Raw genomic sequence first — 11,601 nt, forward strand, 5'->3', positions numbered from 1 at the left:
ATTGAAGCGGCATTGTAGGTTATATAGACCTAAACATGATTCTGATCTCTAGTCCTGCCTCATTTGGGGTATTCCCAATACTGGGGACACTTGTCAGTCTTCACCCACTATCTCCTTTCTATACAGCTGGATAATTCTGTGACTCCATTTGACCTGTGCATCTAGGATGACTCTCCCCCTATAGAGAAAGGATGATTTAGGAGTCTATTTGAAAACCTCTTCCAACACTCTACACTGCTCTTTACCTATTTTGTCTTTTCTCGCTTAGTAAAATTGTAATTCTTTATAAATTTATATCTTGTCCGAGAAGCTAAGAGATTGTAGAATAGAAACAATTTCCTATGAGAAGAATTCAAGGTCATCAAACTGAAAAATTTGTTTTGACTCTGACAAATATGCTGTTATATAATTTCTGTTCATTGGACTCTCACAGATCTGAATTTTATTTTATTGCCTGTTCTCCATTATTGTCAAATCTCTGTTTATTCCACATTATCTTTCATTCTTAATGGATGAGTCATATCAGAAGAAAATAAGAGCCTGTAGGGTATCAGATGAACATACTCTTAGCCACTCCAAGCATGTTTGTATGTCAAGCCTTGATCCTCTCCTCTCAGTATACTGTGCACTTTTTCTCTGAAAAATGTCTGTCTCATCTCATCTGAAACCACCACACCTGTCTGGCAGATTTCACAAATAGTTTCCCCACTAACCTTCCTTTAAAATTCCATCCTTAGTTGTTGTCTTAGGCACTGTTCAAGTGTAGTGAAGAAACACCACTCTCAAGGCAACTCTTATTAAGGAAAGCATTCTGAGTGCTTGCTTACAGTTTCAGAGGCTCAGTCCATTATCATTACAGAAGAAAGGATGGCAGCCGGAGAAGTAGATGAAAGCTACATTCTGACCCATAGGCAGTAAGGAGAGAGAGAGAGAGAGAGAGAGAGAGAGAGAGAGAGAGAGAGAGAGAGAGAGAGAGAGAGAGAGAGAGAGAGAGCTCCTGTGATTGGTGTGGGATTTTGAAACCTCAAACCCCAAACCCATCTCAACCCAGTGACACACTTTCTCCAACAAGACTGCACCTAGACCAGTAACTGCATTTTCTCCTAATTCCTCTATTCTTAATTTTCTTTCTTCTTAATTTCATATAAGGATAAAGGCAAATTACACATTACATTTACACAAACAAATTATGCTGTACTTTTTCCTATTAACTTTTGTCTTGACATTTGACCTCATATGTTTTTGTGTTATGCGGAATCATTTCATTTTAACCTGAATGTCTTTTGCTAAGCAAGTATAGTTATAAGAAGTTTCCCAGTTTTGGTTTACCAGAACTTTTACATTTATCCTAATGTTTGTAGAGTAGTATAGTTTGAGAATAGTATACATTCATATAATGTATTTTAGTCATTTTTATTTCACAACTCCTCCCACAAATTCCTCCAAGAACCACCCTTTTGCCTCACCCTACAAACTCTGCTTCTTCTTTATTTGTTTTTATTTTTATAATCTACAGATTCCAGTTCATGGAGAAGGGGCTCTTCACTGAGCATGGTCACTCTATCAGTGTCACACCCTTATGTTCTAGTAATACTACACTGAGTTGTTTCTACATTTTTAATCTCAGCAGTCTGGCAGCAGAGGCAAGGGAAACTCTGTGAGTTCAAGGCCAGCCTGATCTTTATAGTGAGTTCTGTTATAACCAAAGCTATACAGACAATCCCTGTCTCAAGATAAACCAAACACCACACACACACACACACACACACACACACACACACACACACACACACACAGAGAGAGAGAGAGAGAGAGAGAGAGAGAGAGAGAGAGAGAGAGAGAGAGAGAGAGAGAGAGAACTAATTTTTTAGTTTGTTGTTTTGTTCTGTTTTCTGGCCCATAAAATTTCTTCAGAAAAATGTACTAATAATTTTGTGGGGTTTTCCTTATATGGGATGAATCATTCTTCTCTTGATATATTTAAAATTCTTTGACATTTAACTACAGCATTTGATTTTGTTTTCTATTTGTTTGAGACAGAGAATTTCTGGGAAGATTGGAACTTCCTATGGACCAGCCTAGCCTCAAATATCTACCAGCATCTGTCACTGCATTTCATAGGAGAATCCCAGTAATTGAGAAAATCTTGGCAGACATGCATTTAAGGAATTCAAATCTGTGTTCCCTCATTTCTTCATCACTCCATCTCAAATTAATTTTGTGTGACTTACCTAAACAAAGACCCTCCCATAATCTGCATAGATGAATTTTGTCTAATCTATTCACTGGAAATTAGAAACAAGAACAGAGCAAAACATTCACCACAGCATTAAAACAAACAAACAAACAAAACACAGACAGAAAATGACACTTTGAATTAATCCCCCTTAAATCTTATCTATGTATATAAGATACTTCAAGTATATAAAGCACAATTATTTTTTTAACTCACTGAAGTGATAATTTGCAAATTGTATTATTTGAACCAACCCCTGGCAATGGACAGAGAGGCACCTTGTTATTGGTTCTCTTATATCAGGCAGGAACAGAGCAGATGGCAGTCCTTTGTTCATCCTAGATTGATGCATGGCTTGGTGACCAGAGCTATTTTATGTCTAAGACTCATAAAAAACAAACCAAATCAAATCACATCCAGGCAACCTAATGTGCTAGGAGGAAGACAGAGACCTGCAGACTACCATGCCACCCACAGAACTGCACTCCAGTGTACAAGACAGGTCGGCCATAGACTCCTGCTTACAGGTATAGGAGGATGTCACCCAGGGGCCCGACAGCCATGTGAGACAGCCTGAAGCTGGAGCTGGAGCCACCACAGATTGTTGAGTGTATAGTGGTCATATGGGAAAGAAAACAAATGAAGCATCTTGAGCATATGAAGAAAGATGGAACTGAAGCCTCATGGCTGGAGAAGAGTGGACTGTTGAGTAGCCAGCCCTGCCACCAGGGGAATCAGTGAGTTTCCCAGCCTGAACTACCACTCAAAGTCATGTCTGAGACTATGGCTATGCATGGCACAGGTTGGGTTGGTTGTTGATTTCTGTAATTCCGGTTACCACTACACAACATGGAGATGTTAGGGCAGCAACTGTCGATTACCTGGATGCTCTAAGGCTTTGAGAACTAGCCAAACACCTCATGGATGGAGTCCTCTGAAGATCTGGCCCCATCTCTCATAGCAGGCAATACTTGGGAGAGCAGGCCCTTTGCCTTGCCTAGGCAGGACAGTAAAGGTGTCACTAATAGCAGGTGTGTGGGTAAGTTGGGCACTGGCATCAGGAGTGTAGGAGAGGGGACCCAGCCAAGAGCCTGCAATGGGGTCGCAAGGGCTAGGGAGAGCTATCCTTCACTCTCATCAACTGTATCACTTTGGAGAGTGGGCTCTGAACCTCGCCTGAACAGCAAAGAAGAGCTATGCCTGGTGGTGGGGGCACAAGTGAGGCAGCACTGAGGGCATGAGAGCAGGAGAGTTAAAGCTGCACCCTGCTGATGGCAGTACTGGGTGTCATCACCAGAACAGTGCTGGAGAGCTCACCCTAGTGGTGCAGGTAAGAGAGAGCCATTGGGCTGACCAGCTATGTTACCACCCAGGCTCAGTTCCAGGACTCTGAGATGGCCCACCCCAACATCTTTATCATCTTTCAATCGTTGAGACATGTGAAAAGGCCAGTCTTACTGTTCCAAAACTGCAGAGTCTGTTCCAAAACTGCAGAGTCTGTCTGACACAGAGCAACAACAGCATAACCGGGAGAAGTCCTGATGAGGATCCAGTATTGATGGTGTCACAGAAGCCAGAGATCTTGACCCAGACCCAGATCAAGTGCTCATTGTAATGAACCCTTGAAAGTGAAGATGTGTGGACATTGAAAGTGAAGATGTGTGGATATACTGTGGGGCACACTGAGACATATTACAGTTTCCACAATGAGATGCTTCATAGGCTTTGCTTTGTTGTTGTCGTTGTTGTATGTTATTTTGGAGGGAAGTTCCAAAAGCAAAGATAAGATATGAAGGAACCAAATGAGTGAGAATCGGGGGCATGCTGTGAATCTCATACAGAATCAATATAAAGTTTTTAAAGATTTAAAAATTTTAAAGTTATTTTAACCTGGAAAACAGAGACACAAAATTGTTTTCAGTTTTGAAGTATTTTAGCATTATTTTCAAAACCCATGTGTATGACAACACAGATTTTATGGAGGACCCATAATGTTAATAGAGTAGACCTCATATATTGAAACAAATAAAGAAACATTGATACTTAGGGCAATACAATATTACTTATTTGGAGTAAGGGACTAGAGATGGCTTAATGTTTAAGAGTGGTAGCTACTCTTTCAGAGAACTCAACTTCAGTTCCCAGCATGTCAGACTGTTCCCTTACCTATAACTCATGTGCTAGAAGATCTAAAGTCTTCTATTGGTCTCTGTGGTCAGCTTCACTCATGTATACATACACACACATAAGGACATACATAACTAAGTTAATAATATATAGACATTTGCAATAAATTTATAATGTCACTTTGGGTCATTGACTCAAAAAATTTTCGTAGGTGAAAGACTTCACACGTAACTGAGGCCAAATTTCAGCCAAATAGCAAACAGCACCTCTGACCGTTCTGACATCACAGGCAGAGTTTCATATCCTCTGAAAGCCACAGATTCCACCCACATCCCTAGCAACAGTGAGTACTTGCTGTGTTGCCAGATGTGGGCAGAAATGTCAAGACCATATGTTACGTTTCTGTTGACAATTTGGTTTACACATTATGTGTTTGGTTTTTACACATTGCAATGGATTCTTTGTTTTGCACTTGTTTCCCAAGCAAGTGTCAGCTTACTTTTGATTCTTTATAGTCTCTAATAGTGAAAAAATATCTTGTCAACTATTTGTAGCTTTTCGGGAGCCTATGGAAAACACTGAAATGTGTCTTTGAACTCAGTGTCTTGTTGGATATATTCATTTCCCACTCTTCATGAGTCATTAAATAGTCAACAACTTGCCACCGTTCTGGGTGAGGCCACTTTAAACACCCCCCACACCCCACTGACATAAACGACCACACTCTTACCATGCTCTCACCCCATGTCCTCTGCTCTGGGTATCACAAGTTCCCTGGTGTGATGTACTTGTGTTTATAACCCAAGGACTGTGGAGTAACTGGCCATAAGAGAAAACCAATGGGATTTAAAGTATATTTTCAATAAATCAAAATAAAACTTAATTTCCTGAGTTACGGAAAACAACACAGTGCTTAAGAAAGGAATGTAATTCATAATGTTGTTCCACCTATAGGGTTGCAGATCCCTTTAGCTTCTTGGGTACTTTCTCTAGCTCCTCCATTGGGGGCCATGTGATCCATCCAATAGCCGACTGTGAGCATCCACTTCTATGTTTGCTAGGCCCAGGCATACTCTGACAAGAGACAGCTATATCAGGGTCCTTTCAGCAAAATCTTGCTAGTGTATGCAATGGTGTCAGCATTTGGAAGCTGATTATGGGATGGATCCCCAGATATGGCAGTCTCTACATGGTCCATCTTTTTATCTCAGCTCCAAACTTTGTCTCTGTACCTCCTTCCAAGGGTGTTTTGTTCCCACTTCTAAGGAGGGGCATAGTGTCCACACTTCAGTCTTCATTTTTCTTGAGTTTCATGTGTTTAGGAAATTGTATCTTATATCTTGGATATTCCCCGGAGCTCTTGACTCTAGCTGCATATGTATCAAAAGATGGCCTAGGCGGCCATCACTGGAAAGAGAGGCCCATTGGACAAGCAAACTTTATATGCCCCAGTACAGGGGAACGCCAGGGCCAAAAAAGGGGAGTGGGTGGGTAGGGGAGTGGGGGTGGGTGGCTATGGGGGACTTTTGGTATAGCATTGGAAATGTAAATGAGCTAAATACCTAATAAAAAATGGAAAAAAAAAGAAAGGAATGTAATTGCAGTTCCAGAGGATCCAATGAGTTCCCTCCTCATTGTGCAGCAGAAACTGCATGTGTGTGGTGCCCTGACACGAAAGCAAAACACCCATAAGATAAATGTTTAAAGTAAAATTTAAAATATATATTAAAAAAAATACCTGGCACCGACTGATTATAACAAAAACTCTGCACAGATAGAGAATTTTAAGAGTTCTGTTTTGGTTTTATTAATTTTTTTCTTTGCATTTTCACTTTCCTCATTGTGGTATCTCCTTCTTTTAACCTCTACCAGCTCCCAGGATCACACAATACACCTAAAATAAATGTGTTTTTAAAATAACATTTACAGTAGCATCCAAAATAGGATAGTTAGGAAGGGAAAGATGGCTCTATAAGAAAAATACTTTCTGAGATAACCTCTTGACAAGAGTACAATCTAAAACCTACACATGGGAAATGTGCCCGTGATTATTCATCACATATATACATAATAATAGTACATTTTAAAGCAAACTCAAGTTTATTGTACAACCTTGCAATGTCAGATTTTGTACAATAAAGGCATGTGCACTAATTGAGCACAGAGGAAAATTTTTATTATCTTAAACATAGTCTCTTCCTCTTTTGTCTCAATACCTGAGTAATCAGGAGACTACCTTCTTACCCATCATCAGGATCTTATCTTTCCCAATGCCATTTATGTTTATTCTTGCATCAACAAATAAACAACTGTAGTGGCTATTCCTGGTTGTCAACTTGACTATATTTGGAATGAACTACAATCCAGAATTGGAAAGCTCACCAGTGACACTTTCTGGAGGCTGGAGATAGAAGTTTCTGATCTGGATCTTGGTATGGAGATCTTGAGGCACACTGGCTATGGATTCCAGAAGATTAAGACAGGGAGATCTCCAAGTTCAAGGTCATCTGGGATTAAAGGTGTGGTGGAATACACCTTTAATCTGGGCTACACCTTCTTCTGGAGACCATATAAGGACATTGGAAGAAGGGAGTCTTGCTCTCCCTCCTTCGCTTGCTTGCCGTGTGGGACTGAGTAACTGCTAGATCCTTGGATTTCCATTCACAGCTACTACTGAACAATTGTTGGGAATTGGACTGCAGACTGTAAATCATCAATAAACTCCTTTACTATATAGAGACTATCCATAAATTCTGTGACTCTAGAGAACCCTGACTAATACAACCACATATGAATTAATCTCTTTTTTTAAAAAAGCTTTTGGATGAAATACACAGTTGTGTGTCTAACAAAGAATAAACAAAAACTTAAATTAAAACATCTTTGAAGTGGATTAAAGTAAGTGTAAATCAACGCAAAGACAGCCTGTGTTGCTGTGTTGCTTTTATTTCCTCAGAAAAAGGGATGAGATAAGGGCTGTACCCAAACTAAGCGAATACACAGCTTGGGCTGAACCCAGAGCATATCCTTCTCTGTTCTAACTATCCCTAGGCCAAGGCCAGGAAGCCTAGAGACTTTGTGGAATCAAATCTTCCAAGCAGACTGATTCAACCCAGCTTCTCTTGGCTTCTGACTGAACTGTTCTTTCTGGTCTCATTAACCTTGTGAGTATGTTATAGCCTTCTGACTCCTTATTCTCCAGCTTGTTCTGTATTCACCTATGTCTAGCTTGTTCTCTCTATGACCTTTCTTTGTAAAACTGCCCAAGTAAAACTGCTACACACACACACACTCACTCACTCATACACACACACACACACACACACACACACACACACACACACACACACACACACATACAACGCACTTTGCTACCTTTCCCCCCTCTTTCACTGCTCTTAAGTAGCCTCCTCTATTCCTCTGCTGATCTCATAGCAGTTGGGTATATCCTATTTCTGATTCATTTTGTTTTTTTTTTTTTGAAACAATTAACTAGACCTTTAATTTTTACACTTTATAGTACTGTAGACAAAAACTAAAGAGGATAGTGTTCTGATTCATTTTGTTAAAACTTTCTCTGATTCATCACTTTGTCTCCCTCTCAATTAAATGTCACATTCAAGCATGAATGCTTCCTTCTACAAAATAACTTTACCTTCATTGTTTGGAATTAAAGATGTATAATAAGGTTGTGTCTGTATTCCAACCAGGTCATACCGTAATGCAGGGCATGTCTGAATTTCTGCCAGATGATATATTTGGATGAGACCCCTTGTCAGAGCAGCCATGTCATTGAATTAAAATTTTTCAACAGTTGCTTCAATAGAAAACTTGATACTGTTAACTAATGGGTCAGTTCTCAATTTTGAAATACAGTGTTAATAGAATACAAATGGAATTTTCAGGGAGCTATTTTATATATGTGAAGAAAAATATTCTATCTTTTAGCTAGAAATGCATTCAATATATAATAGTTAAAGCAATTCAAAGTATGACAAAATCGGACTACCAATCCCTCTCAAATTTAAGTTTTTTTTTTTATTAAAATGCAAAGAGAGTCCTAAGTGAAAGGGTTTTCCAGCACAAGGGTATTTTAGAAATCGAGGTCCAGGAATACCTCAAAATCATACTACATAACAAACAGCACAAAAGAGACTCATTGTGGAGAAACAAATAATGGGACTGCCTCTGAGCAGGAAGAGAGATAGCAACATGCTGGGGGAGAGGGCAGGGATATAGGAGTTTTGGAGGATCTTCAGTGAACCAGTAGAGCATACCCCATGATCTACACAGCACGGAAGTATTGATTGGCTGTTAGCCCTGAGTCATTGGGGTATGGATTTTCAAGTCTCAAGTTTGAGGTCAGGCCAGGGGAAGGGTGATTTTCCACTGGCCTTTTACTCTGCAAGAAGAAATTTTCAGAGACAATGACAATATTATGGCTTGAATGTAGTGATGCTTCAAGGATATGAGCCTACCTCTGATCTGAGAATTTTCATTAACAAATGCATCCATTAGTATATGAGCTGTAATGAAATCAAGCATTCAACAGAGCATTAAATGTTTAATTCGTCAGATTTAATCATCAGAAAACATTAAACAGCAGATATACTTTCATCCTGAAAAAATAGAATAATCCTGTCTCATAGAATAAACTATACACTTTCATCTTTTGGAGGAGGTAAATTGTGATGAGGACAAAGTATTAATAAAGAGAGAGTTGTGGTTGTCTAAGGGGAAATTTTTGTTTGATGATGAACATACATTTAATCAATATTTATGTCAGAGAAATGATACTGAAGAGGACTGAAACACTAGGTACTTCTAAAAAGAAAGTTGTAGCTACAAAGTCTATTATTAAGATGAAAGAATATATAGTAGGTGGTTGATGGTAAAGAAAGAAGTAATTATGTTTCTTTCTGGTTTATATGTTTTGGTCCTTGTGAAATTTTGGTCCATGTGTATTTTCTATTTCTTTTGGGATACTTAAAGCAGTTTGTAGTTTCCTAATACATTTTTTTTTTGTTTTCTAGGACTTGGGGGGGGGGTAGGAGTAATTGTGCGCATATGCACACACATGCATATGTGTGTATGTGTGTAAGAATTGTCATAAGTTTAAATGATTTGGGTAGATGAGAAATGTGTTCAAAGTGTGTAAGAATTGTCATAAGTTTAAATGATTTGGGTAGATGAGAAATGTGTTCAAAGTACATTATACACTGTGTGAAATTTTCCTTATGTAACCTTGTATAAAAATAAACAGATAAATGAATAAATAGTTTTTATTCCTGTTTTCTCTGAACTTATAATAAGTCCACACTGATTTCTAAAATTATTTTAATGCACAGGGATGTCTGGGAACTTTGAAGGATACCTTTCACAAGAGCATCCTCTTCTGTCAAAATAGTACAATGCAGCGCCTAAATAGGACTTAGGGAAAAGTGTGTGCTGTGTGCAGTGTGTGTGTGTGTGTGTGTGTGCGCGCACACATCTGTGTTTGTCTGTATGTCTGTGTGTTCACATGAGGGTGTGTGTTTGTGTGTGATTGTGTCTGGTACTCTCCTACCACCCTTCCCCTGAAGAGATTTGAAATGTGCTTCTTCCCATTTGACCCTCTTCTGCCTTGTAAGTGTTGTCCTCCGCAGGCCAAGTCTGATCATTCAGAGAACATTCTTAGGGTTTTTCCTTCTCTCCTTTGGCTTGATCTGCCCTGACTTTCAGTGATTTTCATTGACGTGTTCTTTGTTTCTTACTTTCAGGTGTTCTTTGAGCCTAGACATCTGTCTATTGTAAAGCAAATTCTCAGTAAGCATTTGCTGAATTAATTACTCTCAAATCTGTCCTTGAGATATTTTTACTTATACATATTTTATTATGATGAAAGAATATGTATTACATAGAGCTCAGATATGAACAAAGAGGTAAAGTATACTTAGTACAATACTGGAATATTTTTAGTTATAGGTTATGCTGTAAAGAGGGGATAAATGTCTGTGGAGACAGAAATATTCATCGGTGTAATATACCCATTACATGTTATATGCATTTAGTATATTGTACCTAGTTGTATGTAAAGTAGTATATCAATGACTTTTTAAAACAATAAATACTGTGGAGTGATCAGCAATAAGTAGGATACCTATATCATCTTCCTTTCCAAGGCTCAGGGATCATCATAGAGAGAGTAGGAAGACTGTAAGAGTCAGAGGTTAGAAGGGCTGCTGTGAGGCAGCGTCTCCTAGACAAGACAGAACCTCTGCAATCATGAACTCAAAGCACCTGTGGCTGCCTGCACAAGTTCTAGTCAGTCAGCAATCTATGTGGGGGAGGCGCTCCCAAGGTCTCTTTCTTTAAACAGTTGATGGCTTCTGGGGCTTCCTTAAGTAGGTGGCCTTTGGAGGGTTGACAGCTTTCCAGTGTATGAACAGCTCAAGCTGGACTCATTTGGTTATTTTTTAAAAGGAAAAATGACACAAAGTAGAGCATAGAGAAGTGTTGAAAATGTGAGAACTGAGGAACTGAATATGATCAAAATATGTTACATGCATTTCTCAAAAAATTAATCAAATGATTTTAATTACCTGAACACAGCTGTTTCTAGATATTTCATTCTGCTTATCTGTATATCTGATTTTAAACCAGTACTATGCTGACTTAATTGATATTGCTTTTATTATTTATGTTTAAATTAAGAAACATGACAAGTTTACCATTATCTTCCTTGTATTTGAGAACTTTTGAAATTCCATATAAACCATAGGAATTATTTTACATTTATAGACCTGATTGAGAATGATGGATATATTAATATTAGGTCCACTCAGTAAACAGCAAAAGTGAAATCAAACAAGTGTGATCTAACTGAAGAAAAGGAAACAACAAATTATACAGAATAAGCAGCTTTAGTGCGAAATAATCTCACATTATTTTGGTTAAGGGATTAAGTGCCAAGATCCATTAGGAATTCGTAACCTTAATAACAAAAAATAAATTATTTTAAAAGTGGCCTGAGGCTTTATAAGAAATGTCTGAAAAGCAGACTTCTATATGGCTAATAATTACATGAAAAAAATGCCATCAACCAACAAAGAAATGTAAATCAAATTTACAAGTAAGATGTTGAAGTTTGGTCTGTTGCTATGTATTGTAATGCTAAATACTGACCCAAGTTGCCTCCAGGGACAAGGAGATTCTCACATAGACCCAAGTGATGTTACTCAATTTTGTCCCCCAAATTA

At 38.5% G+C, this 11,601-nt stretch overlaps 1 non-coding gene across 1 annotated transcript; it reads left to right on the forward strand.

Annotated features, from left to right (window-relative positions):
- The first annotated feature begins 2,487 nt into the window (after positions 1-2,487).
- LOC115489356 lies at positions 2,488-2,628 on the forward strand. The gene has a single exon (XR_003956598.1). It is a non-coding gene; the product is annotated as a small nucleolar RNA SNORA48 (small nucleolar RNA).
- The last annotated feature ends 8,973 nt before the right edge of the window (positions 2,629-11,601 follow it).

This window comes from Mus musculus, chromosome 6 (assembly GCF_000001635.26).
Source record: "Mus musculus strain C57BL/6J chromosome 6, GRCm38.p6 C57BL/6J".
NCBI classification, from domain to species: domain Eukaryota; kingdom Metazoa; phylum Chordata; class Mammalia; order Rodentia; family Muridae; genus Mus; species Mus musculus.